The 25,000-nt window shown below is 40.3% G+C and overlaps 72 non-coding genes across 72 annotated transcripts; all 72 read left to right on the top strand.

The window, feature by feature from the left end:
* Positions 1–184: 184 nt before the first annotated feature.
* trnaa-ugc (transfer RNA alanine (anticodon UGC)) lies at positions 185–256 on the top strand. Its single transcript has one exon. It is a non-coding gene; the product is annotated as a tRNA-Ala (tRNA).
* A 145-nt stretch (positions 257–401) lies between these two features.
* On the top strand, positions 402–473 carry trnaa-ugc (transfer RNA alanine (anticodon UGC)). The gene has a single exon. It is a non-coding gene; the product is annotated as a tRNA-Ala (tRNA).
* Positions 474–835: 362 nt separating this feature from the next.
* Positions 836–907, top strand: trnaa-ugc (transfer RNA alanine (anticodon UGC)). The gene has a single exon. It is a non-coding gene; the product is annotated as a tRNA-Ala (tRNA).
* A 255-nt stretch (positions 908–1,162) lies between these two features.
* trnaa-ugc (transfer RNA alanine (anticodon UGC)) lies at positions 1,163–1,234 on the top strand. Its single transcript has one exon. It is a non-coding gene; the product is annotated as a tRNA-Ala (tRNA).
* A 254-nt stretch (positions 1,235–1,488) lies between these two features.
* On the top strand, positions 1,489–1,560 carry trnaa-ugc (transfer RNA alanine (anticodon UGC)). The gene has a single exon. It is a non-coding gene; the product is annotated as a tRNA-Ala (tRNA).
* A 254-nt stretch (positions 1,561–1,814) lies between these two features.
* Positions 1,815–1,886, top strand: trnaa-cgc (transfer RNA alanine (anticodon CGC)). Its single transcript has one exon. It is a non-coding gene; the product is annotated as a tRNA-Ala (tRNA).
* A 255-nt stretch (positions 1,887–2,141) lies between these two features.
* On the top strand, positions 2,142–2,213 carry trnaa-ugc (transfer RNA alanine (anticodon UGC)). The gene has a single exon. It is a non-coding gene; the product is annotated as a tRNA-Ala (tRNA).
* A 749-nt stretch (positions 2,214–2,962) lies between these two features.
* trnaa-ugc (transfer RNA alanine (anticodon UGC)) lies at positions 2,963–3,034 on the top strand. Its single transcript has one exon. It is a non-coding gene; the product is annotated as a tRNA-Ala (tRNA).
* A 254-nt stretch (positions 3,035–3,288) lies between these two features.
* On the top strand, positions 3,289–3,360 carry trnaa-cgc (transfer RNA alanine (anticodon CGC)). Its single transcript has one exon. It is a non-coding gene; the product is annotated as a tRNA-Ala (tRNA).
* Positions 3,361–3,494: 134 nt separating this feature from the next.
* On the top strand, positions 3,495–3,566 carry trnaa-cgc (transfer RNA alanine (anticodon CGC)). The gene has a single exon. It is a non-coding gene; the product is annotated as a tRNA-Ala (tRNA).
* A 144-nt stretch (positions 3,567–3,710) lies between these two features.
* trnaa-ugc (transfer RNA alanine (anticodon UGC)) lies at positions 3,711–3,782 on the top strand. Its single transcript has one exon. It is a non-coding gene; the product is annotated as a tRNA-Ala (tRNA).
* A 254-nt stretch (positions 3,783–4,036) lies between these two features.
* On the top strand, positions 4,037–4,108 carry trnaa-ugc (transfer RNA alanine (anticodon UGC)). Its single transcript has one exon. It is a non-coding gene; the product is annotated as a tRNA-Ala (tRNA).
* A 145-nt stretch (positions 4,109–4,253) lies between these two features.
* On the top strand, positions 4,254–4,325 carry trnaa-ugc (transfer RNA alanine (anticodon UGC)). Its single transcript has one exon. It is a non-coding gene; the product is annotated as a tRNA-Ala (tRNA).
* Positions 4,326–4,687: 362 nt separating this feature from the next.
* Positions 4,688–4,759, top strand: trnaa-ugc (transfer RNA alanine (anticodon UGC)). The gene has a single exon. It is a non-coding gene; the product is annotated as a tRNA-Ala (tRNA).
* Positions 4,760–5,013: 254 nt separating this feature from the next.
* Positions 5,014–5,085, top strand: trnaa-cgc (transfer RNA alanine (anticodon CGC)). The gene has a single exon. It is a non-coding gene; the product is annotated as a tRNA-Ala (tRNA).
* Positions 5,086–5,230: 145 nt separating this feature from the next.
* On the top strand, positions 5,231–5,302 carry trnaa-ugc (transfer RNA alanine (anticodon UGC)). Its single transcript has one exon. It is a non-coding gene; the product is annotated as a tRNA-Ala (tRNA).
* Positions 5,303–5,724: 422 nt separating this feature from the next.
* Positions 5,725–5,796, top strand: trnaa-ugc (transfer RNA alanine (anticodon UGC)). The gene has a single exon. It is a non-coding gene; the product is annotated as a tRNA-Ala (tRNA).
* A 254-nt stretch (positions 5,797–6,050) lies between these two features.
* Positions 6,051–6,122, top strand: trnaa-ugc (transfer RNA alanine (anticodon UGC)). The gene has a single exon. It is a non-coding gene; the product is annotated as a tRNA-Ala (tRNA).
* A 145-nt stretch (positions 6,123–6,267) lies between these two features.
* Positions 6,268–6,339, top strand: trnaa-ugc (transfer RNA alanine (anticodon UGC)). Its single transcript has one exon. It is a non-coding gene; the product is annotated as a tRNA-Ala (tRNA).
* A 362-nt stretch (positions 6,340–6,701) lies between these two features.
* On the top strand, positions 6,702–6,773 carry trnaa-ugc (transfer RNA alanine (anticodon UGC)). Its single transcript has one exon. It is a non-coding gene; the product is annotated as a tRNA-Ala (tRNA).
* A 254-nt stretch (positions 6,774–7,027) lies between these two features.
* On the top strand, positions 7,028–7,099 carry trnaa-cgc (transfer RNA alanine (anticodon CGC)). Its single transcript has one exon. It is a non-coding gene; the product is annotated as a tRNA-Ala (tRNA).
* A 145-nt stretch (positions 7,100–7,244) lies between these two features.
* trnaa-ugc (transfer RNA alanine (anticodon UGC)) lies at positions 7,245–7,316 on the top strand. Its single transcript has one exon. It is a non-coding gene; the product is annotated as a tRNA-Ala (tRNA).
* Positions 7,317–7,738: 422 nt separating this feature from the next.
* Positions 7,739–7,810, top strand: trnaa-ugc (transfer RNA alanine (anticodon UGC)). Its single transcript has one exon. It is a non-coding gene; the product is annotated as a tRNA-Ala (tRNA).
* Positions 7,811–8,064: 254 nt separating this feature from the next.
* trnaa-cgc (transfer RNA alanine (anticodon CGC)) lies at positions 8,065–8,136 on the top strand. The gene has a single exon. It is a non-coding gene; the product is annotated as a tRNA-Ala (tRNA).
* Positions 8,137–8,281: 145 nt separating this feature from the next.
* On the top strand, positions 8,282–8,353 carry trnaa-ugc (transfer RNA alanine (anticodon UGC)). Its single transcript has one exon. It is a non-coding gene; the product is annotated as a tRNA-Ala (tRNA).
* Positions 8,354–8,715: 362 nt separating this feature from the next.
* On the top strand, positions 8,716–8,787 carry trnaa-ugc (transfer RNA alanine (anticodon UGC)). Its single transcript has one exon. It is a non-coding gene; the product is annotated as a tRNA-Ala (tRNA).
* A 255-nt stretch (positions 8,788–9,042) lies between these two features.
* trnaa-ugc (transfer RNA alanine (anticodon UGC)) lies at positions 9,043–9,114 on the top strand. The gene has a single exon. It is a non-coding gene; the product is annotated as a tRNA-Ala (tRNA).
* A 254-nt stretch (positions 9,115–9,368) lies between these two features.
* trnaa-ugc (transfer RNA alanine (anticodon UGC)) lies at positions 9,369–9,440 on the top strand. Its single transcript has one exon. It is a non-coding gene; the product is annotated as a tRNA-Ala (tRNA).
* A 254-nt stretch (positions 9,441–9,694) lies between these two features.
* On the top strand, positions 9,695–9,766 carry trnaa-cgc (transfer RNA alanine (anticodon CGC)). The gene has a single exon. It is a non-coding gene; the product is annotated as a tRNA-Ala (tRNA).
* A 255-nt stretch (positions 9,767–10,021) lies between these two features.
* Positions 10,022–10,093, top strand: trnaa-ugc (transfer RNA alanine (anticodon UGC)). Its single transcript has one exon. It is a non-coding gene; the product is annotated as a tRNA-Ala (tRNA).
* A 749-nt stretch (positions 10,094–10,842) lies between these two features.
* Positions 10,843–10,914, top strand: trnaa-ugc (transfer RNA alanine (anticodon UGC)). Its single transcript has one exon. It is a non-coding gene; the product is annotated as a tRNA-Ala (tRNA).
* Positions 10,915–11,168: 254 nt separating this feature from the next.
* trnaa-cgc (transfer RNA alanine (anticodon CGC)) lies at positions 11,169–11,240 on the top strand. Its single transcript has one exon. It is a non-coding gene; the product is annotated as a tRNA-Ala (tRNA).
* Positions 11,241–11,374: 134 nt separating this feature from the next.
* trnaa-ugc (transfer RNA alanine (anticodon UGC)) lies at positions 11,375–11,446 on the top strand. Its single transcript has one exon. It is a non-coding gene; the product is annotated as a tRNA-Ala (tRNA).
* Positions 11,447–11,760: 314 nt separating this feature from the next.
* Positions 11,761–11,832, top strand: trnaa-ugc (transfer RNA alanine (anticodon UGC)). Its single transcript has one exon. It is a non-coding gene; the product is annotated as a tRNA-Ala (tRNA).
* Positions 11,833–12,147: 315 nt separating this feature from the next.
* On the top strand, positions 12,148–12,219 carry trnaa-ugc (transfer RNA alanine (anticodon UGC)). The gene has a single exon. It is a non-coding gene; the product is annotated as a tRNA-Ala (tRNA).
* Positions 12,220–12,473: 254 nt separating this feature from the next.
* On the top strand, positions 12,474–12,545 carry trnaa-cgc (transfer RNA alanine (anticodon CGC)). The gene has a single exon. It is a non-coding gene; the product is annotated as a tRNA-Ala (tRNA).
* A 144-nt stretch (positions 12,546–12,689) lies between these two features.
* On the top strand, positions 12,690–12,761 carry trnaa-ugc (transfer RNA alanine (anticodon UGC)). The gene has a single exon. It is a non-coding gene; the product is annotated as a tRNA-Ala (tRNA).
* Positions 12,762–13,015: 254 nt separating this feature from the next.
* Positions 13,016–13,087, top strand: trnaa-ugc (transfer RNA alanine (anticodon UGC)). The gene has a single exon. It is a non-coding gene; the product is annotated as a tRNA-Ala (tRNA).
* Positions 13,088–13,232: 145 nt separating this feature from the next.
* Positions 13,233–13,304, top strand: trnaa-ugc (transfer RNA alanine (anticodon UGC)). The gene has a single exon. It is a non-coding gene; the product is annotated as a tRNA-Ala (tRNA).
* Positions 13,305–13,666: 362 nt separating this feature from the next.
* trnaa-ugc (transfer RNA alanine (anticodon UGC)) lies at positions 13,667–13,738 on the top strand. The gene has a single exon. It is a non-coding gene; the product is annotated as a tRNA-Ala (tRNA).
* A 254-nt stretch (positions 13,739–13,992) lies between these two features.
* Positions 13,993–14,064, top strand: trnaa-ugc (transfer RNA alanine (anticodon UGC)). The gene has a single exon. It is a non-coding gene; the product is annotated as a tRNA-Ala (tRNA).
* A 145-nt stretch (positions 14,065–14,209) lies between these two features.
* trnaa-ugc (transfer RNA alanine (anticodon UGC)) lies at positions 14,210–14,281 on the top strand. The gene has a single exon. It is a non-coding gene; the product is annotated as a tRNA-Ala (tRNA).
* A 145-nt stretch (positions 14,282–14,426) lies between these two features.
* On the top strand, positions 14,427–14,498 carry trnaa-ugc (transfer RNA alanine (anticodon UGC)). Its single transcript has one exon. It is a non-coding gene; the product is annotated as a tRNA-Ala (tRNA).
* A 362-nt stretch (positions 14,499–14,860) lies between these two features.
* Positions 14,861–14,932, top strand: trnaa-ugc (transfer RNA alanine (anticodon UGC)). The gene has a single exon. It is a non-coding gene; the product is annotated as a tRNA-Ala (tRNA).
* A 314-nt stretch (positions 14,933–15,246) lies between these two features.
* trnaa-ugc (transfer RNA alanine (anticodon UGC)) lies at positions 15,247–15,318 on the top strand. Its single transcript has one exon. It is a non-coding gene; the product is annotated as a tRNA-Ala (tRNA).
* Positions 15,319–15,572: 254 nt separating this feature from the next.
* trnaa-cgc (transfer RNA alanine (anticodon CGC)) lies at positions 15,573–15,644 on the top strand. Its single transcript has one exon. It is a non-coding gene; the product is annotated as a tRNA-Ala (tRNA).
* A 145-nt stretch (positions 15,645–15,789) lies between these two features.
* On the top strand, positions 15,790–15,861 carry trnaa-ugc (transfer RNA alanine (anticodon UGC)). The gene has a single exon. It is a non-coding gene; the product is annotated as a tRNA-Ala (tRNA).
* Positions 15,862–16,223: 362 nt separating this feature from the next.
* On the top strand, positions 16,224–16,295 carry trnaa-ugc (transfer RNA alanine (anticodon UGC)). Its single transcript has one exon. It is a non-coding gene; the product is annotated as a tRNA-Ala (tRNA).
* Positions 16,296–16,549: 254 nt separating this feature from the next.
* Positions 16,550–16,621, top strand: trnaa-cgc (transfer RNA alanine (anticodon CGC)). The gene has a single exon. It is a non-coding gene; the product is annotated as a tRNA-Ala (tRNA).
* Positions 16,622–16,766: 145 nt separating this feature from the next.
* On the top strand, positions 16,767–16,838 carry trnaa-ugc (transfer RNA alanine (anticodon UGC)). The gene has a single exon. It is a non-coding gene; the product is annotated as a tRNA-Ala (tRNA).
* Positions 16,839–17,200: 362 nt separating this feature from the next.
* trnaa-ugc (transfer RNA alanine (anticodon UGC)) lies at positions 17,201–17,272 on the top strand. The gene has a single exon. It is a non-coding gene; the product is annotated as a tRNA-Ala (tRNA).
* A 254-nt stretch (positions 17,273–17,526) lies between these two features.
* Positions 17,527–17,598, top strand: trnaa-ugc (transfer RNA alanine (anticodon UGC)). The gene has a single exon. It is a non-coding gene; the product is annotated as a tRNA-Ala (tRNA).
* Positions 17,599–17,743: 145 nt separating this feature from the next.
* trnaa-ugc (transfer RNA alanine (anticodon UGC)) lies at positions 17,744–17,815 on the top strand. Its single transcript has one exon. It is a non-coding gene; the product is annotated as a tRNA-Ala (tRNA).
* Positions 17,816–18,237: 422 nt separating this feature from the next.
* On the top strand, positions 18,238–18,309 carry trnaa-ugc (transfer RNA alanine (anticodon UGC)). Its single transcript has one exon. It is a non-coding gene; the product is annotated as a tRNA-Ala (tRNA).
* Positions 18,310–18,563: 254 nt separating this feature from the next.
* On the top strand, positions 18,564–18,635 carry trnaa-cgc (transfer RNA alanine (anticodon CGC)). Its single transcript has one exon. It is a non-coding gene; the product is annotated as a tRNA-Ala (tRNA).
* A 145-nt stretch (positions 18,636–18,780) lies between these two features.
* On the top strand, positions 18,781–18,852 carry trnaa-ugc (transfer RNA alanine (anticodon UGC)). Its single transcript has one exon. It is a non-coding gene; the product is annotated as a tRNA-Ala (tRNA).
* Positions 18,853–19,214: 362 nt separating this feature from the next.
* On the top strand, positions 19,215–19,286 carry trnaa-ugc (transfer RNA alanine (anticodon UGC)). The gene has a single exon. It is a non-coding gene; the product is annotated as a tRNA-Ala (tRNA).
* Positions 19,287–19,540: 254 nt separating this feature from the next.
* On the top strand, positions 19,541–19,612 carry trnaa-ugc (transfer RNA alanine (anticodon UGC)). Its single transcript has one exon. It is a non-coding gene; the product is annotated as a tRNA-Ala (tRNA).
* Positions 19,613–19,757: 145 nt separating this feature from the next.
* On the top strand, positions 19,758–19,829 carry trnaa-ugc (transfer RNA alanine (anticodon UGC)). The gene has a single exon. It is a non-coding gene; the product is annotated as a tRNA-Ala (tRNA).
* A 422-nt stretch (positions 19,830–20,251) lies between these two features.
* trnaa-ugc (transfer RNA alanine (anticodon UGC)) lies at positions 20,252–20,323 on the top strand. Its single transcript has one exon. It is a non-coding gene; the product is annotated as a tRNA-Ala (tRNA).
* Positions 20,324–20,577: 254 nt separating this feature from the next.
* On the top strand, positions 20,578–20,649 carry trnaa-cgc (transfer RNA alanine (anticodon CGC)). The gene has a single exon. It is a non-coding gene; the product is annotated as a tRNA-Ala (tRNA).
* A 145-nt stretch (positions 20,650–20,794) lies between these two features.
* trnaa-ugc (transfer RNA alanine (anticodon UGC)) lies at positions 20,795–20,866 on the top strand. The gene has a single exon. It is a non-coding gene; the product is annotated as a tRNA-Ala (tRNA).
* Positions 20,867–21,226: 360 nt separating this feature from the next.
* trnaa-ugc (transfer RNA alanine (anticodon UGC)) lies at positions 21,227–21,298 on the top strand. Its single transcript has one exon. It is a non-coding gene; the product is annotated as a tRNA-Ala (tRNA).
* Positions 21,299–21,552: 254 nt separating this feature from the next.
* trnaa-cgc (transfer RNA alanine (anticodon CGC)) lies at positions 21,553–21,624 on the top strand. Its single transcript has one exon. It is a non-coding gene; the product is annotated as a tRNA-Ala (tRNA).
* Positions 21,625–22,201: 577 nt separating this feature from the next.
* On the top strand, positions 22,202–22,273 carry trnaa-cgc (transfer RNA alanine (anticodon CGC)). The gene has a single exon. It is a non-coding gene; the product is annotated as a tRNA-Ala (tRNA).
* A 145-nt stretch (positions 22,274–22,418) lies between these two features.
* trnaa-ugc (transfer RNA alanine (anticodon UGC)) lies at positions 22,419–22,490 on the top strand. Its single transcript has one exon. It is a non-coding gene; the product is annotated as a tRNA-Ala (tRNA).
* A 422-nt stretch (positions 22,491–22,912) lies between these two features.
* trnaa-ugc (transfer RNA alanine (anticodon UGC)) lies at positions 22,913–22,984 on the top strand. Its single transcript has one exon. It is a non-coding gene; the product is annotated as a tRNA-Ala (tRNA).
* Positions 22,985–23,238: 254 nt separating this feature from the next.
* Positions 23,239–23,310, top strand: trnaa-cgc (transfer RNA alanine (anticodon CGC)). The gene has a single exon. It is a non-coding gene; the product is annotated as a tRNA-Ala (tRNA).
* A 145-nt stretch (positions 23,311–23,455) lies between these two features.
* On the top strand, positions 23,456–23,527 carry trnaa-ugc (transfer RNA alanine (anticodon UGC)). Its single transcript has one exon. It is a non-coding gene; the product is annotated as a tRNA-Ala (tRNA).
* A 214-nt stretch (positions 23,528–23,741) lies between these two features.
* Positions 23,742–23,812, top strand: trnaa-cgc (transfer RNA alanine (anticodon CGC)). Its single transcript has one exon. It is a non-coding gene; the product is annotated as a tRNA-Ala (tRNA).
* A 145-nt stretch (positions 23,813–23,957) lies between these two features.
* trnaa-ugc (transfer RNA alanine (anticodon UGC)) lies at positions 23,958–24,029 on the top strand. The gene has a single exon. It is a non-coding gene; the product is annotated as a tRNA-Ala (tRNA).
* Positions 24,030–24,927: 898 nt separating this feature from the next.
* trnaa-cgc (transfer RNA alanine (anticodon CGC)) lies at positions 24,928–24,999 on the top strand. Its single transcript has one exon. It is a non-coding gene; the product is annotated as a tRNA-Ala (tRNA).
* The last annotated feature ends 1 nt before the right edge of the window (position 25,000 follows it).

Below are 25,000 nucleotides of genomic sequence, written 5' to 3'. Positions count from 1 at the left end.
GTATTAGGTCGTGGGTTCAATCCTCAGCATCTCCAAGCAATGTTGATCTTTCCAACACTTGTTTTGTTTGTGTCTTGAACCTCAAAATCACATTTCTATGCATTCCAGCTTTGACGTTAATAAACGGTACATTTTAATTTAAAGGCACATCTAGGTAAGTAACAGAACAAACTTATCTTTAAGAGGGGATGTAGCTCAGTGGTAGAGCGCATGCTTTGCATGTATGAGGTTCTGGGTTCAATCCCCAGCATCTCCAAGCAATTTGGAGCTTACCAATACTTGTTTTGTGTCTTGAACCTCAAAGTCACATTTCTATGCATTCCAGCTTTGACCTTAATAAATGGTAAATTTTGATTTAAAGGCACATCTAGGTAAGTAACAGAACAAGCTTATCTTCAAGAGGGGATGTAGCTCAGTGGTAGAGCGCATGCTTTGCATGTATGAGGTCCTGGGTTCAATCCCCAGCATCTCCAAGCAATGTTGATCTTTCCATCACTTGCCTTGCTTGTTTCTTAAACCTCAGTGGTAGAGCACATGCTTAGCATGTATTAGGTCCTGGGTTTAATCCCAATTATCTCTAAGCAATGTTGATCTTTCCAACACTTGCTTTGCTTGTTTCTTTAACTCAGTGGTACAGCAAATCCTTCGCATGTATTAGGTCGTGGGTTCAATCCTCAGCATCTCCAAGCAATGTTGATCTTTCCAACACTTGCTTTGTTTGTGTCTTGAACCTCAAAATCACATTTCTATGCATTCCAGCTTTGACCTTAATAAACGGTAAATTTTAAATTAAAGGCACATCTAGGTAAGTAAAAGAACAAGCTTAATGCCAAGAGGGGATGTAGCTCAGTGGTAGAGCGCATGCTTTGCATGTATGAGGTCCTGGGTTCAATCCCCAGCATCTCCAAGCAATGTTGATATTTCCAACACTTGCTTTGCTTGTTTCTTTAACTCAGTGGTACAGCAAATCCTTCGCATGTATTAGGTCGTGGGTTCAATCCTCAGCATCTCCAAGCAATGTTGATCTTTCCAACACTTGCTTTGTTTGTGTCTTGAACCTCAAAATCACATTTCTATGCATTCCAGCTTTGACCTTAATAAACGGTACATTTTAATTTAAAGGCACATCTAGGTAAGTATCAGAACAAACTTATCTTTAAGAGGGGATGTAGCTCAGTGGTAGAGCGCATGCTTTGCATGTATGAGGTCCTGGGTTCAATCCCCAGCATCTCCAAGCAATGTTGATCTTTCAAGCACTTGCTTTACTTGTTTTGAAACTCAGTGGTAGAGCAAGTCCTTCGCATGTATTAGGTCGTGAGTTCAATCCTCAGCATCTCCAAGCAATGTTGATCTTTCCAACACTTGCTTTGTTTGTGTCTTGAACCTCAAAATCACATTTCTATGCATTCCAGCTTTGACCTTAATAAACGGTACATTTTAATTTAAAGGCACATCTAGGTAAGTAACAGAACAAACTTATCTTTAAGAGGGGATGTAGCTCAGTGGTAGAGCGCATGCTTTGCATGTATGAGGTCCTGGGTTCAATCCCCAGCATCTCCAAGCAATGTTGATCTTTCAAGCACTTGCTTTACTTGTTTTGAAACTCAGTGGTAGAGCAAATCCTTCGCATGTATTAGGTCGTTGGTTCAATCCTCAGCATCTCCAAGCAATGTGTAATTGTCAAGTACTTTCTTTACTTTTGACTTGAACCTCAAAATTACTTTTGTATGCATTCCAGTTTTGACTTTTATAAACGAAAAAATTGTATATAAAGGCACATCTAGGTAAATAACAGAACACACTGGTCACAAAGAGGGGATGTAGCTCAGTGGTAGAGCGCATGCTTCGCATGTATGAGGTCCTGGGTACAATCCCCAGCATCTCCAAGCAATGTTGATCTTTCCAACACTTGCTTTACTTGTTTCTTTAACTCAGTGGTACAGCAAATCCTTCGCATGTATTAGGTCGTGGGTTCAATCCTCAGCATCTCCAAGCAATGTTGATCTTTCCAACACTTGCTTTGTTTGTGTCTTGAACCTCAAAATCACATTTCTACGCATTCCAGCTTTGACCTTAATAACCTTTAAATTTTGATTTAAAGGCACATCTAGGTAAATAACAGAACAATCTGATCTTCAAGAGGGGATGTAGCTCAGTGGTAGAGCGCATGCTTTGCATGTATGAGGTCCTGGGTTCAATCCCCAGCATCTCCAAGCAATGTTGATCTTTCCATCACCTGCCTTGCTTGTTTCTTAAACCTCAGTGGTAGAGCACATGCTTAGCATGTATTAGGTCCTGGGTTTAATCTAACACAGTCTCATCCCAAATCGTCATATAACTGACGTTTTGGGACGTATTTTGACCATACGTCAATATCCGCCTTTTTAGGGCCCCCTTAAACGTCGGTAGATGGCGATCCCGGGCCGTCATACAACTGACGCTTTACCTTTAACGTCAGTTAGGTGACGGGTTAGGTTTAGGGTTAAGTTTAGGTATGGGGTAGAGTTAGGATCCCATAACCTCATCTACCGACGTTTAAGGGGGCCCTAAAAAGGCGAATATTGACGTATGGTCAAAAGACGTCCCAAAACGTCAGTTATATGACGATTTGGGATGAGACCGGGTTGTTTAATCCCAATTATCTCCACGCAATGTTGATCTTTCCAACACTTGCTTTGCTTGTTTCTTTAACTCAGTGGTACAGCAAATCCTTCGCATGTATTAGGTCGTGGGTTCAATCCTCAGCATCTCCAAGCAATGTTGATCTTTCCAACACTTGCTTTGCTTGTTTCTTAAACCTCAATGCTAGAGCTTATGCTTCGGAACTTTCCAATACTTGCTTTGTTTGTGTCTTGAACCTCAAAATCACATTTCTATGCATTCCAGCTTTGACCTTAATAAACGGTAAATTTTAAATTAAAGGCACATCTAGGTAAGTAAAAGAACAAGCTTAATGACAAGAGGGGATGTAGCTCAGTGGTAGAGCGCATGCTTTGCATGTATGAGGTCCTGGGTTCAATCCCCAGCATCTCCAAGCAATGTTGATCTTTCCAACACTTGCTTCACTTGTTTTTAAACTCAGTGGTAGACCAAATCCTTCGCATGTATTAGGTCGTTGGTTCAATCCTCAGCATCTCCAAGCAATGTGTAATTGTCAAGTACTTTCTTTACTTTTGACTTGAACCTCAAAATTACTTTTGTATGCATTCCAGTTTTGACTTTTATAAACGAAAAAATTTGATATAAAGGCACATCTAGGTAAATAACAGAACACACTGGTCACAAAGAGGGGATGTAGCTCAGTGGTAGAGTGCATGCTTCGCATGTATGAGGTCCTGGGTTCAATCCCCAGCATCTCCAAGCAACCAGTACTTGTTTTGTGTCTTGAACCTCATAGTCACATTTCTATGCATTCCAGCTTTGACCTTAATAAACGGTAAATTTTAAATTAAAGGCACATCTAGGTAAGTAAAAGAACAAGCTTAATGACAAGAGGGGATGTAGCTCAGTGGTAGAGCGCATGCTTCGCATGTATGAGGTCCTGGGTTCAATCCCCAGCATCTCCAAGCAATTTGAAGCTTACCAATACTTGTTTTGTGTCTTGAACCTCAAAGTCACATTTCTATGCATTCCAGCTTTGACCTTAATAAACGGTATTTTTAAATTAAAGGCACATCTAGGTAAGTAACAGAACAAGCTTAACTTCAAGAGGGGATGTAGCTCAGTGGTAGAGCGCATGCTTTGCATGTATGAGGTCCTGGGTTCAATCCCCAGCATCTCCAAGCAATGTTGATCTTTCCAACACTTGCTTTAATTGTTTTTAAACTCAGTGGTAGACCAAATCCTTCGCATGTATTAGGTCGTGGGTTCAATCCTCAGCATCTCCAAGCAATGTTGATCTTTCCAACACTTGTTTTGTTTGTGTCTTGAACCTCAAAATCACATTTCTATGCATTCCAGCTTTGACGTTAATAAACGGTACATTTTAATTTAAAGGCACATCTAGGTAAGTAACAGAACAAACTTATCTTTAAGAGGGGATGTAGCTCAGTGGTAGAGCGCATGCTTTGCATGTATGAGGTTCTGGGTTCAATCCCCAGCATCTCCAAGCAATTTGGAGCTTACCAATACTTGTTTTGTGTCTTGAACCTCAAAGTCACATTTCTATGCATTCCAGCTTTGACCTTAATAAATGGTAAATTTTGATTTAAAGGCACATCTAGGTAAGTAACAGAACAAGCTTATCTTCAAGAGGGGATGTAGCTCAGTGGTAGAGCGCATGCTTTGCATGTATGAGGTCCTGGGTTCAATCCCCAGCATCTCCAAGCAATGTTGATCTTTCCATCACTTGCCTTGCTTGTTTCTTAAACCTCAGTGGTAGAGCACATGCTTAGCATGTATTAGGTCCTGGGTTTAATCCCAATTATCTCCAAGCAATGTTGATCTTTCCAACACTTGCTTTGCTTGTTTCTTTAACTCAGTGGTACAGCAAATCCTTCGCATGTATTAGGTCGTGGGTTCAATCCTCAGCATCTCCAAGCAATGTTGATCTTTCCAACACTTGCTTTGTTTGTGTCTTGAACCTCAAAATCACATTTCTATGCATTCCAGCTTTGACCTTAATAAACGGTACATTTTAATTTAAAGGCACATCTAGGTAAGAAACAGAACAAACTTATCTTTAGGAGGGGATGTAGCTCAGTGGTAGAGCGCATGCTTTGCATGTATGAGGTCCTGGGTTCAATCCCCAGCATCTCCAAGCAATGTTGATCTTTCAAGCACTTGCTTTACTTGTTTTGAAACTCAGTGGTAGAGCAAATACTTCGGATGTATTAGGTCGTTGGTTCAATCCTCAGCATCTCCAAGCAATGTGTAATTGTCAAGTACTTTCTTTACTTTTGACTTGAACCTCAAAATTACTTTTGTATGCATTCCAGTTTTGACTTTTATAAACGAAAAAAATTTATATAAAGGCACATCTAGGTAAATAACAGAACACACTGGTCACAAAGAGGGGATGTAGCTCAGTGGTAGAGCGCATGCTTCGCATGTATGAGGTCCTGGGTTCAATCCCCAGCATCTCCAAGCAGTTTGGAGCTTACCAATACTTGTTTTGTGTCTTGAACCTCAAAATCACATTTCTACGCATTCCAGCTTTGACCTTAATAACCTTTAAATTTTGATTTAAAGGCACATCTAGGTAAATAACAGAACAATCTGATCTTCAAGAGGGGATGTAGCTCAGTGGTAGAGCGCATGCTTTGCATGTATGAGGTCCTGGGTTCAATCCCAATTATCTCCAAGCAATGTTGATCTTTCCAACACTTGCTTTGCTTGTTTCTTAAACCTCAGTGGTAGAGCACATGCTTAGCATGTATTAGGTCCTGGGTTTAATCCCAATTATCTCCAAGCAATGTTGATCTTTCCAACACTTGCTTTGCTTGTTTCTTTAACTCAGTGGTACAGCAAATCCTTCGCATGTATTAGGTCGTGGGTTCAATCCTCAGCATCTCCAAACAATGTTGATCTTTCCAACACTTGCTTTGCTTGTTTCTTAAACCTCAATGCTAGAGCTTATGCTTCGGAACTTTCCAATACTTGCTTTGTTTGTGTCTTGAACCTCAAAATCACATTTCTATGCATTCCAGCTTTGACCTTAATAAACGGTAAATTTTAAATTAAAGGCACATCTAGGTAAGTAACAGAACAAGCTTAACTTCAAGAGGGGATGTAGCTCAGTGGTAGAGCGCATGCTTTGCATGTATGAGGTCCTGGGTTCAATCCCCAGCATCTCCAAGCAATGTTGATCTTTCCAACACTTGCTTTAATTGTTTTTAAACTCAGTGGTAGACCAAATCCTTCGCATGTATTAGGTCGTGGGTTCAATCCTCAGCATCTCCAAGCAATGTTGATCTTTCCAACACTTGTTTTGTTTGTGTCTTGAACCTCAAAATCACATTTCTATGCATTCCAGCTTTGACGTTAATAAACGGTACATTTTAATTTAAAGGCACATCTAGGTAAGTAACAGAACAAACTTATCTTTAAGAGGGGATGTAGCTCAGTGGTAGAGCGCATGCTTTGCATGTATGAGGTTCTGGGTTCAATCCCCAGCATCTCCAAGCAATTTGGAGCTTACCAATACTTGTTTTGTGTCTTGAACCTCAAAGTCACATTTCTATGCATTCCAGCTTTGACCTTAATAAATGGTAAATTTTGATTTAAAGGCACATCTAGGTAAGTAACAGAACAAGCTTATCTTCAAGAGGGGATGTAGCTCAGTGGTAGAGCGCATGCTTTGCATGTATGAGGTCCTGGGTTCAATCCCCAGCATCTCCAAGCAATGTTGATCTTTCCATCACTTGCCTTGCTTGTTTCTTAAACCTCAGTGGTAGAGCACATGCTTAGCATGTATTAGGTCCTGGGTTTAATCCCAATTATCTCCAAGCAATGTTGATCTTTCCAACACTTGCTTTGCTTGTTTCTTTAACTCAGTGGTACAGCAAATCCTTCGCATGTATTAGGTCGTGGGTTCAATCCTCAGCATCTCCAAGCAATGTTGATCTTTCCAACACTTGCTTTGTTTGTGTCTTGAACCTCAAAATCACATTTCTATGCATTCCAGCTTTGACCTTAATAAACGGTACATTTTAATTTAAAGGCACATCTAGGTAAGAAACAGAACAAACTTATCTTTAGGAGGGGATGTAGCTCAGTGGTAGAGCGCATGCTTTGCATGTATGAGGTCCTGGGTTCAATCCCCAGCATCTCCAAGCAATGTTGATCTTTCAAGCACTTGCTTTACTTGTTTTGAAACTCAGTGGTAGAGCAAATACTTCGGATGTATTAGGTCGTTGGTTCAATCCTCAGCATCTCCAAGCAATGTGTAATTGTCAAGTACTTTCTTTACTTTTGACTTGAACCTCAAAATTACTTTTGTATGCATTCCAGTTTTGACTTTTATAAACGAAAAAAATTTATATAAAGGCACATCTAGGTAAATAACAGAACACACTGGTCACAAAGAGGGGATGTAGCTCAGTGGTAGAGCGCATGCTTCGCATGTATGAGGTCCTGGGTTCAATCCCCAGCATCTCCAAGCAGTTTGGAGCTTACCAATACTTGTTTTGTGTCTTGAACCTCAAAATCACATTTCTACGCATTCCAGCTTTGACCTTAATAACCTTTAAATTTTGATTTAAAGGCACATCTAGGTAAATAACAGAACAATCTGATCTTCAAGAGGGGATGTAGCTCAGTGGTAGAGCGCATGCTTTGCATGTATGAGGTCCTGGGTTCAATCCCAATTATCTCCAAGCAATGTTGATCTTTCCAACACTTGCTTTGCTTGTTTCTTAAACCTCAGTGGTAGAGCACATGCTTAGCATGTATTAGGTCCTGGGTTTAATCCCAATTATCTCCAAGCAATGTTGATCTTTCCAACACTTGCTTTGCTTGTTTCTTTAACTCAGTGGTACAGCAAATCCTTCGCATGTATTAGGTCGTGGGTTCAATCCTCAGCATCTCCAAACAATGTTGATCTTTCCAACACTTGCTTTGCTTGTTTCTTAAACCTCAATGCTAGAGCTTATGCTTCGGAACTTTCCAATACTTGCTTTGTTTGTGTCTTGAACCTCAAAATCACATTTCTATGCATTCCAGCTTTGACCTTAATAAACGGTAAATTTTAAATTAAAGGCACATCTAGGTAAGTAAAAGAACAAGCTTAATGACAAGAGGGGATGTAGCTCAGTGGTAGAGCGCATGCTTTGCATGTATGAGGTCCTGGGTTCAATCCCCAGCATCTCCAAGCAATGTTGATCTTTCCAACACTTGCTTCACTTGTTTTTAAACTCAGTGGTAGACCAAATCCTTCGCATGTATTAGGTCGTTGGTTTAATCCTCAGCATCTCCAAGCAATGTGTAATTGTCAAGTACTTTCTTTACTTTTGACTTGAACCTCAAAATTACTTTTGTATGCATTCCAGTTTTGACTTTTATAAACGAAAAAATATGATATAAAGGCACATCTAGGTAAATAACAGAACACACTGGTCACAAAGAGGGGATGTAGCTCAGTGGTAGAGCGCATGCTTCGCATGTATGAGGTCCTGGGTTCAATCCCCAGCATCTCCAAGCAATTTGGAGCTTACCAATACTTGTTTTGTGTCTTGAACCTCAAAGTCACATTTCTATGCATTCCAGCTTTGACCTTAATAAATGGTACATTTTGATTTAAAGGCACATCTAGGTAAGTAACAGAACAAGCTTATCTTCAAGAGGGGATGTAGCTCAGTGGTAGAGCGCATGCTTTGCATGTATGAGGTCCTGGGTTCAATCCCCAGCATCTCCAAGCAATGTTGATCTTTCCATCACTTGCCTTGCTTGTTTCTTAAACCTCAGTGGTAGAGCACATGCTTAGCATGTATTAGGTCCTGGGTTTAATCCCAATTATCTCTAAGCAATGTTGATCTTTCCAACACTTGCTTTGCTTGTTTCTTTAACTCAGTGGTACAGCAAATCCTTCGCATGTATTAGGTCGTGGGTTCAATCCTCAGCATCTCCAAGCAATGTTGATCTTTCCAACACTTGCTTTGTTTGTGTCTTGAACCTCAAAATCACATTTCTATGCATTCCAGCTTTGACCTTAATAAACGGTAAATTTTAAATTAAAGGCACATCTAGGTAAGTAAAAGAACAAGCTTAATGCCAAGAGGGGATGTAGCTCAGTGGTAGAGCGCATGCTTTGCATGTATGAGGTCCTGGGTTCAATCCCCAGCATCTCCAAGCAATGTTGATATTTCCAACACTTGCTTTGCTTGTTTCTTTAACTCAGTGGTACAGCAAATCCTTCGCATGTATTAGGTCGTGGGTTCAATCCTCAGCATCTCCAAGCAATGTTGATCTTTCCAACACTTGCTTTGTTTGTGTCTTGAACCTCAAAATCACATTTCTATGCATTCCAGCTTTGACCTTAATAAACGGTACATTTTAATTTAAAGGCACATCTAGGTAAGTATCAGAACAAACTTATCTTTAAGAGGGGATGTAGCTCAGTGGTAGAGCGCATGCTTTGCATGTATGAGGTCCTGGGTTCAATCCCCAGCATCTCCAAGCAATGTTGATCTTTCAAGCACTTGCTTTACTTGTTTTGAAACTCAGTGGTAGAGCAAGTCCTTCGCATGTATTAGGTCGTGAGTTCAATCCTCAGCATCTCCAAGCAATGTTGATCTTTCCAACACTTGCTTTGTTTGTGTCTTGAACCTCAAAATCACATTTCTATGCATTCCAGCTTTGACCTTAATAAACGGTACATTTTAATTTAAAGGCACATCTAGGTAAGTAACAGAACAAACTTATCTTTAAGAGGGGATGTAGCTCAGTGGTAGAGCGCATGCTTTGCATGTATGAGGTCCTGGGTTCAATCCCCAGCATCTCCAAGCAATGTTGATCTTTCAAGCACTTGCTTTACTTGTTTTGAAACTCAGTGGTAGAGCAAATCCTTCGCATGTATTAGGTCGTTGGTTCAATCCTCAGCATCTCCAAGCAATGTGTAATTGTCAAGTACTTTCTTTACTTTTGACTTGAACCTCAAAATTACTTTTGTATGCATTCCAGTTTTGACTTTTATAAACGAAAAAATTGTATATAAAGGCACATCTAGGTAAATAACAGAACACACTGGTCACAAAGAGGGGATGTAGCTCAGTGGTAGAGCGCATGCTTCGCATGTATGAGGTCCTGGGTACAATCCCCAGCATCTCCAAGCAATGTTGATCTTTCCAACACTTGCTTTACTTGTTTCTTTAACTCAGTGGTACAGCAAATCCTTCGCATGTATTAGGTCGTGGGTTCAATCCTCAGCATCTCCAAGCAATGTTGATCTTTCCAACACTTGCTTTGTTTGTGTCTTGAACCTCAAAATCACATTTCTACGCATTCCAGCTTTGACCTTAATAACCTTTAAATTTTGATTTAAAGGCACATCTAGGTAAATAACAGAACAATCTGATCTTCAAGAGGGGATGTAGCTCAGTGGTAGAGCGCATGCTTTGCATGTATGAGGTCCTGGGTTCAATCCCCAGCATCTCCAAGCAATGTTGATCTTTCCATCACCTGCCTTGCTTGTTTCTTAAACCTCAGTGGTAGAGCACATGCTTAGCATGTATTAGGTCCTGGGTTTAATCTAACACAGTCTCATCCCAAATCGTCATATAACTGACGTTTTGGGACGTATTTTGACCATACGTCAATATCCGCCTTTTTAGGGCCCCCTTAAACGTCGGTAGATGGCGATCCCGGGCCGTCATACAACTGACGCTTTACCTTTAACGTCAGTTAGGTGACGGGTTAGGTTTAGGGTTAAGTTTAGGTATGGGGTAGAGTTAGGATCCCATAACCTCATCTACCGACGTTTAAGGGGGCCCTAAAAAGGCGAATATTGACGTATGGTCAAAAGACGTCCCAAAACGTCAGTTATATGACGATTTGGGATGAGACCGGGTTGTTTAATCCCAATTATCTCCACGCAATGTTGATCTTTCCAACACTTGCTTTGCTTGTTTCTTTAACTCAGTGGTACAGCAAATCCTTCGCATGTATTAGGTCGTGGGTTCAATCCTCAGCATCTCCAAGCAATGTTGATCTTTCCAACACTTGCTTTGCTTGTTTCTTAAACCTCAATGCTAGAGCTTATGCTTCGGAACTTTCCAATACTTGCTTTGTTTGTGTCTTGAACCTCAAAATCACATTTCTATGCATTCCAGCTTTGACCTTAATAAACGGTAAATTTTAAATTAAAGGCACATCTAGGTAAGTAAAAGAACAAGCTTAATGACAAGAGGGGATGTAGCTCAGTGGTAGAGCGCATGCTTTGCATGTATGAGGTCCTGGGTTCAATCCCCAGCATCTCCAAGCAATGTTGATCTTTCCAACACTTGCTTCACTTGTTTTTAAACTCAGTGGTAGACCAAATCCTTCGCATGTATTAGGTCGTTGGTTCAATCCTCAGCATCTCCAAGCAATGTGTAATTGTCGAGTACTTTCTTTACTTTTGACTTGAACCTCAAAATTACTTTTGTATGCATTCCAGTTTTGACTTTTATAAACGAAAAAATTTGATATAAAGGCACATCTAGGTAAATAACAGAACACACTGGTCACAAAGAGGGGATGTAGCTCAGTGGTAGAGTGCATGCTTCGCATGTATGAGGTCCTGGGTTCAATCCCCAGCATCTCCAAGCAACCAGTACTTGTTTTGTGTCTTGAACCTCATAGTCACATTTCTATGCATTCCAGCTTTGACCTTAATAAACGGTAAATTTTAAATTAAAGGCACATCTAGGTAAGTAAAAGAACAAGCTTAATGACAAGAGGGGATGTAGCTCAGTGGTAGAGCGCATGCATTGCATGTATGAGGTCCTGGGTTCAATCCCCAGCATCTCCAAGCAATGTTGATCTTTCCAACACTTGCTTTAATTGTTTTTAAACTCAGTGGTAGACCAAATCCTTCGCATGTATTAGGTCGTGGGTTCAATCCTCAGCATCTCCAAGCAATGTTGATCTTTCCAACACTTGCTTTGCTTGTTTCTTAAACCTCAATGCTAGAGCGCATGCTTCGGAACTTTCCAATACTTGCTTTGTTTGTGTCTTGAACCTCAAAATCACATTTCTATGCATTCCAGCTTTGACCTTAATAAATGGTAAATTTTAATTTAAAGGCACATCTAGGTAAGTAACAGAACAAGCTTATCTTCAAGAGGGGATGTAGCTCAGTGGTAGAGTGCATGCTTTGCATGTATGAGGTCCTGGGTTCAATCCCCAGCATCTCCAAGCAATGTTGATCTTTCCAACACTTGCTTTGCTTGTTTCTTTAACTCAGTGGTACAGCAAATCCTTCGCATGTATTAGGTCGTGGGTTCAATCCTCAGCATCTCCAAGCAATGTTGATCTTTCCAACACTTGCTTTGCTTGTTTCTTAAACCTCAATGCTAGAGCGCATGCTTCGGAACTTTCCAATACTTGCTTTGTTTGTGTCTTGAACCTCAAAATCACATTTCTATGCATTCCAGCTTTGACCTTAATAAACGGTAAATTTTAAATTAAAGGCACATCTAGGTAAGTAAAAGAACATGCTTATTGACAAGAGGGGATGTAGCTCAGTGGTAGAGCGCATGCTTTGCATGTATGAGGTCCTGGGTTCAATCCCCAGCATCTCCAAGCAATGTTGATCTTTCCAACACTTGCTTCACTTGTTTTTAAACTCAGTGGTAGACCAAATCCTTCGCATGTATTAGGTCGTTGGTTCAATCCTCAGCATCTCCAAGCAATGTGTAATTGTCAAGTACTTTCTTTACTTTTGACTTGAACCTCAAAATTACTTTTGTATGCATTCCAGTTTTGACGTTTATAAACGAAAAAATTTGATATAAAGGCACATCTAGGCAAATAACAGAACACACTTGTCACAAAGAGGGGATATAGCTCAGTGGTAGAGCGCATGCTTCGCATGTATGAGGTCCTGGGTTCAATCCCCAGCATCTCCAAGCAATTTGAAGCTTACCAATACTTGTTTTGTGTCTTGAACCTCAAAGTCACATTTCTATGCATTCCAGCTTTGACCTTAATAAACGGTATTTTTAAATTAAAGGCACATCTAGGTAAGTAACAGAACAAGCTTAACTTCAAGAGGGGATGTAGCTCAGTGGTAGAGCGCATGCTTTGCATGTATGAGGTCCTGGGTTCAATCCCCAGCATCTCAAAGCAATGTTGATCTTTCCAACACTTGCTTTAATTGTTTTTAAACTCAGTGGTAGACCAAATCCTTCGCATGTATTAGGTCGTGGGTTCAATCCTCAGCATCTCCAAGCAATGTTGATCTTTCCAACACTTGTTTTGTTTGTGTCTTGAACCTCAAAATCACATTTCTATGCATTCCAGCTTTGACGTTAATAAACGGTACATTTTAATTTAAAGGCACATCTAGGTAAGTAACAGAACAAACTTATCTTTAAGAGGGGATGTAGCTCAGTGGTAGAGCGCATGCTTTGCATGTATGAGGTTCTGGGTTCAATCCCCAGCATCTCCAAGCAATTTGGAGCTTACCAATACTTGTTTTGTGTCTTGAACCTCAAAGTCACATTTCTATGCATTCCAGCTTTAACCTTAATAAATGGTAAATTTTGATTTAAAGGCACATCTAGGTAAGTAACAGAACAAGCTTATCTTCAAGAGGGGATGTAGCTCAGTGGTAGAGCGCATGCTTTGCATGTATGAGGTCCTGGGTTCAATCCCCAGCATCTCCAAGCAATGTTGATCTTTCCATCACTTGCCTTGCTTGTTTCTTAAACCTCAGTGGTAGAGCACATGCTTAACATGTATTAGGTCCTGGGTTTAATCCCAATTATCTCCAAGCAATGTTGATCTTTCCAACACTTGCTTTGCTTGTTTCTTTAACTCAGTGGTACAGCAAATCCTTCGCATGTATTAGGTCGTGGGTTCAATCCTCAGCATCTCCAAGCAATGTTGATCTTTCCAACACTTGCTTTGTTTGTGTCTTGAACCTCAAAATCACATTTCTATGCATTCCAGCTTTGACCTTAATAAACGGTACATTTTAATTTAAAGGCACATCTAGGTAAGTAACAGAACAAACTTATCTTTAAGAGGGGATGTAGCTCAGTGGTAGAGCGCATGCTTTGCATGTATGAGGTCCTGGGTTCAATCCCCAGCATCTCCAAGCAATGTTGATCTTTCAAGCACTTGCTTTACTTGTTTTGAAACTCAGTGGTAGAGCAAATCCTTCGCATGTATTAGGTCGTTGGTTCAATCCTCAGCATCTCCAAGCAATGTGTAATTGTCAAGTACTTTCTTTACTTTTGACTTGAACCTCAAAATTACTTTTGTATGCATTCCAGTTTTGACTTTTAGAAACGAAAAAATTGTATATAAAGGCACATCTAGGTAAATAACAGAACACACTGGTCACAAAGAGGGGATGTAGCTCAGTGGTAGAGCGCATGCTTTGCATGTATGAGGTCCTGGGTTCAATCCCCAGCATCTCCAAGCAATTTGGAGCTTACCAATACTTGTTTTGTGTCTTGAACCTCAAAGTCACATTTCTATGCATTCCAGCTTTGACCTTAATAAATGGTAAATTTTGATTTAAAGGCACATCTAGGTAAGTAACAGAACAAGCTTATCTTCAAGAGGGGATGTAGCTCAGTGGTAGAGCGCATGCTTTGCATGTATGAGGTCCTGGGTTCAATCCCCAGCATCTCCAAGCAATTTGGAGCTTACCAATACTTGTTTTGTGTCTTGAACCTCAAAGTCACATTTCTATCCATTCCAGCTTTGACCTTAATAAATGGTAAATTTTGATTTAAAGGCACATCTAGGTAAGTAACAGAACAAGCTTATCTTCAAGAGGGGATGTAGCTCAGTGGTAGAGCGCATGCTTTGCATGTATGAGGTCCTGGGTTCAATCCCCAGCATCTCCAAGCAATGTTGATCTTTCCATCACTTGCCTTGCTTGTTTCTTAAACCTCAGTGGTAGAGCACATGCTTAACATGTATTAGGTCCTGGGTTTAATCCCAATTATCTCCAAGCAATGTTGATCTTTCCAACACTTGCTTTGCTTGTTTCTTTAACTCAGTGGTACAGCAAATCCTTCGCATGTATTAGGTCGTGGGTTCAATCCTCAGCATCTCCAAGCAATGTTGATCTTTCCAACACTTGCTTTGTTTGTGTCTTGAACCTCAAAATCACATTTCTATGCATTCCAGCTTTGACCTTAATAAACGGTACATTTTAATTTAAAGGCACATCTAGGTAAGTAACAGAACAAACTTATCTTAAAGAGGGGATGTAGCTCAGTGGTAGAGCGCATGCTTTGCATGTATGAGGTCCTGGGTTCAATCCCCAGCATCTCCAAGCAATGTTGATCTTTCAAGCACTTGCTTTACTTGTTTTGAAACTCAGTGGTAGAGCAAATCCTTCGCATGTATTAGGTCGTGGGTTCAATCCTCAGCATCTCCAAGCAATGTTGATCTTTCCAACACTTGCTTTGCTTGTTTCTTAAACCTCAATGCTAGAGCTTATGCTTCGGAACTTTCCAATACTTGCTTTGTTTGTGTCTTGAACCTCAAAATCACATTTCTATGCATTCCAGCTTTGACCTTAATAAACGGTAAATTTTAAATTAAAGGCACATCTAGGTAAGTAAAAGAACAAGCTTAATGACAAGAGGGGATGTAGCTCAGTGGTAGAGCGCATGCTTTGCATGTATGAGGTCCTGGGTTCAATCCCCAGCATCTCCAAGCAATGTTGATCTTTCCAACACTTGCTTCACTTGTTTTTAAACTCAGTGGTAGACCAAATCCTTCGCATGTATTAGGTCGTTGGTTCAATCCTCAGCATCTCCAAGCAATGTGTAATTGTCAAGTACTTTCTTTACTTTTGACTTGAACCTCAAAATTACTTTTGTATGCATTCCAGTTTTGACTTTTATAAACGAAAAAATTTGATATAAAGGCACATCTAGGTAAATAACAGAACACACTGGTCACAAAGAGGGGATGTAGCTCAGTGGTAGAGCGCATGCTTCGCATGTATGAGGTCCTGGGTTCAATCCCCAGCATCTCCAAGCAATTTGGAGCTTACCAATACTTGTTTTGTGTCTTGAACCTCAAAGTCACATTTCTATGCATTCCAGCTTTGACCTTAATAAACGGTAAATTTTGATTTAAAGGCACATCTAGGTAAGTAACAGAACAAGCTTATCTTCAAGAGGGGATGTAGCTCAGTGGTAGAGCGCATGCTTTGCATGTATGAGGTCCTGGGTTCAATCCCCAGCATCTCCAAGCAATGTTGATCTTTCCATCACTTGCCTTGCTTGTTTCTTAAACCTCAGTGGTAGAGCACATGCTTAGCATGTATTAGGTCCTGGGTTTAATCCCAATTATCTCCAAGCAATGTTGATCTTTCCAACACTTGCTTTGCTTGTTTCTTTAACTCAGTGGTACAGCAAATCCTTCGCATGTATTAGGTCGTGGGTTCAATCCTCAGCATCTCCAAGCAATGTTGATCTTTCCAACACTTGCTTTGTTTGTGTCTTGAACCTCAAAATCACATTTCTATGCATTCCAGCTTTGACCTTAATAAACGGTACATTTTAATTTAAAGGCACATCTAGGTAAGTAACAGAACAAACTTATCTTTAAGAGGGGATGTAGCTCAGTGGTAGAGCGCATGCTTTGCATGTATGAGGTCCTGGGTTCAATCCCCAGCATCTCCAAGCAATGTTGATCTTTCAAGCACTTGCTTTACTTGTTTTGAAACTCAGTGGTAGAGCAAATCCTTCGCATGTATTAGGTCGTTGGTTCAATCCTCAGCATCTCCAAGCAATGTGTAATTGTCAAGTACTTTCTTTACTTTTGACTTGAACCTCAAAATTACTTTTGTATGCATTCCAGTTTTGACTTTTATAAACGAAAAAATTGTATATAAAGGCACATCTAGGTAAATAACAGAACACACTGGTCACAAAGAGGGGATGTAGCTCAGTGGTAGAGCGCATGCTTCGCATGTATGAGGTCCTGGGTTCAATCCCCAGCATCTCCAAGCAATTTGGAGCTTACCAATACTTGTTTTGTGTCTTGAACCTCAAAGTCACATTTCTATGCATTCCAGCTTTGACCTTAATAAATGGTAAATTTTGATTTAAAGGCACATCTAGGTAAGTAACAGAACAAGCTTATCTTCAAGAGGGGATGTAGCTCAGTGGTAGAGCGCATGCTTTGCATGTATGAGGTCCTGGGTTCAATCCCCAGCATCTCCAAGCAATGTTGATCTTTCCATCACTTGCCTTGCTTGTTTCTTAAACCTCAGTGGTAGAGCACATGCTTAACATGTATTAGGTCCTGGGTTTAATCCCAATTATCTCCAAGCAATGTTGATCTTTCCAACACTTGCTTTGCTTGTTTCTTTAACTCAGTGGTACAGCAAATCCTTCGCATGTATTAGGTCGTGGGTTCAATCCTCAGCATCTCCAAGCAATGTTGATCTTTCCAACACTTGCTTTGTTTGTGTCTTGAACCTCAAAATCACATTTCTATGCATTCCAGCTTTGACCTTAATAAACGGTACATTTTAATTTAAAGGCACATCTAGGTAAGTAACAGAACAAACTTATCTTTAAGAGGGGATGTAGCTCAGTGGTAGAGCGCATGCTTTGCATGTATGAGGTCCTGGGTTCAATCCCCAGCATCTCCAAGCAATGTTGATCTTTCAAGCACTTGTTTTACTTGTTTTGAAACTCAGTGGTAGAGCAAATCCTTCGCATGTATTAGGTCGTTGGTTCAATCCTCAGCATCTCCAAGCAATGTGTAATTGTCAAGTACTTTCTTTACTTTTGACTTGAACCTCAAAATTACTTTTGTATGCATTCCAGTTTTGACTTTTATAAACGAAAAAATTGTATATAAAGGCACATCTAGGTAAATAACAGAACACACTGGTCACAAAGAGGGGATGTAGCTCAGTGGTAGAGCGCATGCTTTGCATGTATGAGGTCCTGGGTTCAATCCCCAGCATCTCCAAGCAGTTTGGAGCTTACCAATACTTGTTTTGTGTCTTGAACCTCAAAATCACATTTCTACGCATTCCAGCTTTGACCTTAATAACCTTTAAATTTTGATTTAAAGGCACATCTAGGTAAATAACAGAACAATCTGATCTTCAAGAGGGGATGTAGCTCAGTGGTAGAGCGCATGCTTTGCATGTATGAGGTCCTGGGTTCAATCCCCAGCATCTCCAAGCAATGTTGATCTTTCCATCACTTGCCTTGCTTGTTTCTTAAACCTCAGTGGTAGAGCACATGCTTAGCATGTATTAGGTCCTGGGTTTAATCCCAATTATCTCCAAGCAATGTTGATCTTTCCAACACTTGCTTTGCTTGTTTCTTTAACTCAGTGGTAGAGCAAATCCTTCGCATGTATTAGGTCGTGGGTTCAATCCTCAGCATCTCCAAGCAATGTTGATCTTTCCAACACTTGCTTTGCTTGTTTCTTAAACCTCAATGCTAGAGCTTATGCTTCGGAACTTTCCAATACTTGCTTTGTTTGTGTCTTGAACCTCAAAATCACATTTCTATGCATTCCAGCTTTGACCTTAATAAACGGTAAATTTTAAATTAAAGGCACATCTAGGTAAGTAAAAGAACAAGCTTAATGACAAGAGGGGATGTAGCTCAGTGGTAGAGCGCATGCTTTGCATGTATGAGGTCCTGGGTTCAATCCCCAGCATCTCCAAGCAATGTTGATCTTTCCAACACTTGCTTCACTTGTTTTTAAACTCAGTGGTAGACCAAATCCTTCGCATGTATTAGGTCGTTGGTTCAATCCTCAGCATCTCCAAGCAATGTGTAATTGTCAAGTACTTTCTTTACTTTTGACTTGAACCTCAAAATTACTTTTGTATGCATTCCAGTTTTGACTTTTATAAACGAAAAAATTTGATATAAAGGCACATCTAGGTAAATAACAGAACACACTGGTCACAAAGAGGGGATGTAGCTCAGTGGTAGAGCGCATGCTTCGCATGTATGAGGTCCTGGGTTCAATCCCCAGCATCTCCAAGCAATTTGGAGCTTACCAATACTTGTTTTGTGTCTTGAACCTCAAATTCACATTTCTATGCATTCCAGCTTTGACCTTAATAAATGGTAAATTTTGATTTAAAGGCACATCTAGGTAAGTAACAGAACAAGCTTATCTTCAAGAGGGGATGTAGCTCAGTGGTAGAGCGCATGCTTTGCATGTATGAGGTCCTGGGTTCAATCCCCAGCATCTCCAAGCAATGTTGATCTTTCCATCACTTGCCTTGCTTGTTTCTTAAACCTCAGTGGTAGAGCACATGCTTAACATGTATTAGGTCCTGGGTTTAATCCCAATTATCTCCAAGCAATGTTGATCTTTCCAACACTTGCTTTGCTTGTTTCTTTAACTCAGTGGTACAGCAAATCCTTCGCATGTATTAGGTCGTGGGTTCAATCCTCAGCATCTCCAAGCAATGTTGATCTTTCCAACACTTGCTTTGTTTGTGTCTTGAACCTCAAAATCACATTTCTATGCATTCCAGCTTTGACCTTAATAAACGGTACATTTTAATTTAAAGGCACATCTAGGTAAGTAACAGAACAAACTTATCTTTAAGAGGGGATGTAGCTCAGTGGTAGAGCGCATGCTTTGCATGTATGAGGTCCTGGGTTCAATCCCCAGCATCTCCAAGCAATGTTGATCTTTCAAGCACTTGTTTTACTTGTTTTGAAACTCAGTGGTAGAGCAAATCCTTCGCATGTATTAGGTCGTTGGTTCAATCCTCAGCATCTCCAAGCAATGTGTAATTGTCAAGTACTTTCTTTACTTTTGACTTGAACCTCAAAATTACTTTTGTATGCATTCCAGTTTTGACTTTTATAAACGAAAAAATTGTATATAAAGGCACATCTAGGTAAATAACAGAACACACTGGTCACAAAGAGGGGATGTAGCTCAGTGGTAGAGCGCATGCTTTGCATGTATGAGGTCCTGGGTTCAATCCCCAGCATCTCCAAGCAGTTTGGAGCTTACCAATACTTGTTTTGTGTCTTGAACCTCAAAATCACATTTCTACGCATTCCAGCTTTGACCTTAATAACCTTTAAATTTTGATTTAAAGGCACATCTAGGTAAATAACAGAACAATCTGATCTTCAAGAGGGGATGTAGCTCAGTGGTAGAGCGCATGCTTTGCATGTATGAGGTCCTGGGTTCAATCCCCAGCATCTCCAAGCAATGTTGATCTTTCCATCACTTGCCTTGCTTGTTTCTTAAACCTCAGTGGTAGAGCACATGCTTAGCATGTATTAGGTCCTGGGTTTAATCCCAATTATCTCCAAGCAATGTTGATCTTTCCAACACTTGCTTTGCTTGTTTCTTTAACTCAGTGGTAGAGCAAATCCTTCGCATGTATTAGGTCGTGGGTTCAATCCTCAGCATCTCCAAGCAATGTTGATCTTTCCAACACTTGCTTTGCTTGTTTCTTAAACCTCAATGCTAGAGCTTATGCTTCGGAACTTTCCAATACTTGCTTTGTTTGTGTCTTGAACCTCAAAATCACATTTCTATGCATTCCAGCTTTGACCTTAATAAACGGTAAATTTTAAATTAAAGGCACATCTAGGTAAGTAAAAGAACAAGCTTAATGACAAGAGGGGATGTAGCTCAGTGGTAGAGCGCATGCTTTGCATGTATGAGGTCCTGGGTTCAATCCCCAGCATCTCCAAGCAATGTTGATCTTTCCAACACTTGCTTCACTTGTTTTTAAACTCAGTGGTAGACCAAATCCTTCGCATGTATTAGGTCGTTGGTTCAATCCTCAGCATCTCCAAGCAATGTGTAATTGTCAAGTACTTTCTTTACTTTTGACTTGAACCTCAAAATTACTTTTGTATGCATTCCAGTTTTGACTTTTATAAACGAAAAAATTTGATATAAAGGCACATCTAGGTAAATAACAGAACACACTGGTCACAAAGAGGGGATGTAGCTCAGTGGTAGAGCGCATGCTTCGCATGTATGAGGTCCTGGGTTCAATCCCCAGCATCTCCAAGCAATTTGGAGCTTACCAATACTTGTTTTGTGTCTTGAACCTCAAATTCACATTTCTATGCATTCCAGCTTTGACCTTAATAAATGGTAAATTTTGATTTAAAGGCACATCTAGGTAAGTAACAGAACAAGCTTATCTTCAAGAGGGGATGTAGCTCAGTGGTAGAGCGCATGCTTTGCATGTATGAGGTCCTGGGTTCAATCCCCAGCATCTCCAAGCAATGTTGATCTTTCCATCACTTGCCTTGCTTGTTTCTTAAACCTCAGTGGTAGAGCACATGCTTAGCATGTATTAGGTCCTGGGTTTAATCCCAATTATCTCCAAGCAATGTTGATCTTTCCAACACTTGCTTTGCTTGTTTCTTTAACTCAGTGGTACAGCAAATCCTTCGCATATTAGGTCGTGGGTTCAATCCTCAGCATCTCCAAGCAATGTTGATCTTTCCAACACTTGCTTTGTTTGTGTCTTGAACCTCAAAATCACATTTCTATGCATTCCAGCTTTGACCTTAATAAACGGTACATTTTAATTTAAAGGCACATCTAGGTAAGTAACAGAACAAACTTATCTTTAAGAGGGGATGTAGCTCAGTGGTAGAGCGCATGCTTTGCATGTATGAGGTCCTGGGTTCAATCCCCAGCATCTCCAAGCAATGTTGATCTTTCAAGCACTTGCTTTACTTGTTTTGAAACTCAGTGGTAGAGCAAATCCTTCGCATGTATTAGGTCGTTGGTTCAATCCTCAGCATCTCCAAGCAATGTGTAATTGTCAAGTACTTTCTTTACTTTTGACTTGAACCTCAAAATTACTTTTGTATGCATTCCAGTTTTGACTTTTATAAACGAAAAAATTGTATATAAAGGCACATCTAGGTAAATAACAGAACACACTGGTCACAAAGAGGGGATGTAGCTCAGTGGTAGAGCGCATGCTTCGCATGTATGAGGTCCTGGTTTCAATCCCCAGCATCTCCAAGCAATTTGGAGCTTACCAATACTTGTTTTGTGTCTTGAACCTCAAAGTCACATTTCTATGCATTCCAGCTTTGACCTTAATAAATGGTAAATTTTGATTTAAAGGCACATCTAGGTAAGTAACAGAACAAGCTTATCTTCAAGAGGGGATGTAGCTCAGTGGTAGAGCGCATGCTTTGCATGTATTAGGTCCTGGGTTTAATCCCAATTATCTCCAAGCAATGTTGATCTATCCAACACTTGCTTTGCTTGTTTCTTTAACTCAGTGGTACAGCAAATCCTTCGCATGTATTAGGTCGTGGGTTCAATCCTCAGCATCTCCAAGCAATGTTGATCTTTCAAGCACTTGCTTTACTTGTTTTGAAACTCAGTGGTAGAGCAAATCCTTCGCATGTATTAGGTCGTTGGTTCAATCCTCAGCATCTCCAAGCAATGTGTAATTGTCAAGTACTTTCTTTACTTTTGACTTGAACCTCAAAATTACTTTTGTATGCATTCCAGTTTTGACTTTTATAAACGAAAAAATTGTATATAAAGGCACATCTAGGTAAATAACAGAACACACTGGTCACAAAGGGGGGATGTAGCTCAGTGGTAGAGCGCATGCTTCGCATGTATGAGGTCCTGGGTTCAATCCCCAGCATCTCCAAGCAGTTTGGAGCTTACCAATGCTTGTTTTGTGTCTTGAACCTCAAAATCACATTTCTACGCATTCCAGCTTTGACCTTAATAACCTTTAAATTTTGATTTAAAGGCACATCTAGGTAAATAACAGAACAATCTGATCTTCAAGAGGGGATGTAGCTCAGTGGTAGAGCGCATGCTTTGCATGTATGAGGTCCTGGGTTCAATCCCCAGCATCTCCAAGCAATGTTGATCTTTCCATCACTTGCCTTGCTTGTTTCTTAAACCTCAGTGGTAGAGCACATGCTTAGCATGTATTAGGTCCTGGGTTTAATCCCAATTATCTCCAAGCAATGTTGATCTTTCCAACACTTGCTTTGCTTGTTTCTTTAACTCAGTGGTAGAGCAAATCCTTCGCATGTATTAGGTCGTGGGTTCAATCCTCAGCATCTCCAAGCAATGTTGATCTTTCCAACACTTGCTTTGCTTGTTTCTTAAACCTCAATGCTAGAGCTTATGCTTCGGAACTTTCCAATACTTGCTTTGTTTGTGTATTGAACCTCAAAATCACATTTCTATGCATTCCAGCTTTGACCTTAATAAACGGTAAATTTTAAATTAAAGGCACATCTAGGTAAGTAAAAGAACAAGCTTAATGACAAGAGGGGATGTAGCTCAGTGGTAGAGCGCATGCTTTGCATGTATGAGGTCCTGGGTTCAATCCCCAGCATCTCCAAGCAATGTTGATCTTTCCAACACTTGCTTCACTTGTTTTTAAACTCAGTGGTAGACCAAATCCTTCGCATGTATTAGGTCGTTGGTTCAATCCTCAGCATCTCCAAGCAATGTGTAATTGTCAAGTACTTTCTTTACTTTTGACTTGAACCTCAAAATTACTTTTGTATGCATTCCAGTTTTGACTTTTATAAACGAAAAAATTTGATATAAAGGCACATCTAGGTAAATAACAGAACACACTGGTCACAAAGAGGGGATGTAGCTCAGTGGTAGAGCGCATGCTTCGCATGTATGAGGTCCTGGGTTCAATCCCCAGCGTCTCCAAGCAATTTGGAGCTTACCAATACTTGTTTTGTGTCTTGAACCTCAAAGTCACATTTCTATGCATTCCAGCTTTGACCTTAATAAATGGTAAATTTTGATTTAAAGGCACATCTAGGTAAGTAACAGAACAAGCTTATCTTCAAGAGGGGATGTAGCTCAGTGGTAGAGCGCATGCTTTGCATGTATGAGGTCCTGGGTTCAATCCCCAGCATCTCCAAGCAATGTTGATCTTTCCATCACTTGCCTTGCTTGTTTCTTAAACCTCAGTAGTAGAGCACATGCTTAGCATGTATTAGGTCCTGGGTTTAATCCCAATTATCTCCAAGCAATGTTGATCTTTCCAACACTTGCTTTGCTTGTTTCTTTAACTCAGTGGTACAGCAAATCCTTTGCATGTAGTAGGTCGTGGGTTCAATCCTCAGCATCTCCAAGCAATGTAGCTCAGTGGTAGAGCGCATGCTTCGCATGTATGAGGTCCTGGGTTCAATCCCCAGCATCTCCAAGCAGTTTGGAGCTTACCAATACTTGTTTTGTGTCTTGAACCTCAAAATCACATTTCTACGCATTCCAGCTTTGACCTTAATAACCTTTAAATTTTGATTTAAAGGCACATCTAGGTAAATAACAGAACAATCTGATCTTCAAGAGGGGATGTAGATCAGTGGTAGAGCGCATGCTTTGCATGTATGAGGTCCTGGGTTCAATCCCCAGCATCTCCAAGCAATGTTGATCTTTCCATCACTTGCCTTGCTTGTTTCTTAAACCTCAGTGGTAGAGCACATGCTTAGCATGTATTAGGTCCTGGGTTTAATCCCAATTATCTCCAAGCAATGTTGATCTTTCCAACACTTGCTTTGCTTGTTTCTTTAACTCAGTGGTAGAGCAAATCCTTCGCATGTATTAGGTCGTGGGTTCAATCCTCAGCATCTCCAAGCAATGTTGATCTTTCCAACACTTGCTTTGCTTGTTTCTTTAACTCAGTGGTACAGCAAATCCTTCGCATATTAGGTCGTGGGTTCAATCCTCAGCATCTCCAAGCAATGTTGATCTTTCCAACACTTGCTTTGTTTGTGTCTTGAACCTCAAAATCACATTTCTATGCATTCCAGCTTTGACCTTAATAAACGGTACATTTTAATTTAAAGGCACATCTAGGTAAGTAACAGAACAAGCTTATCTTCAAGAGGGGATGTAGCTCAGTGGTAGAGCACATGCTTAGCATGTATTAGGTCCTGGGTTTAATCCCAATTATCTCCAAGCAATGTTGATCTATCCAACACTTGCTTTGCTTGTTTCTTTAACTCAGTGGTACAGCAAATCCTTCGCATGTATTAGGTCGTGGGTTCAATCCTCAGCATCTCCAAGCAATGTTGATCTTTCAAGCACTTGCTTTACTTGTTTTGAAACTCAGTGGTAGAGCAAATCCTTCGCATGTATTAGGTCGTTGGTTCAATCCTCAGCATCTCCAAGCAATGTGTAATTGTCAAGTACTTTCTTTACTTTTGACTTGAACCTCAAAATTACTTTTGTATGCATTCCAGTTTTGACTTTTATAAACGAAAAAATTGTATATAAAGGCACATCTAGGTAAATAACAGAACACACTGGTCACAAAGGGGGGATGTAGCTCAGTGGTAGAGCGCATGCTTCGCATGTATGAGGTCCTGGGTTCAATCCCCAGCATCTCCAA

The sequence above is a fragment of the Pimephales promelas genome, chromosome 8, assembly GCF_988280905.1.
Source record: "Pimephales promelas chromosome 8, fPimPro1.hap1.1, whole genome shotgun sequence".
NCBI classification, from domain to species: domain Eukaryota; kingdom Metazoa; phylum Chordata; class Actinopteri; order Cypriniformes; family Leuciscidae; genus Pimephales; species Pimephales promelas.
This window is presented reverse-complemented; position numbering and strand designations above follow the sequence as displayed.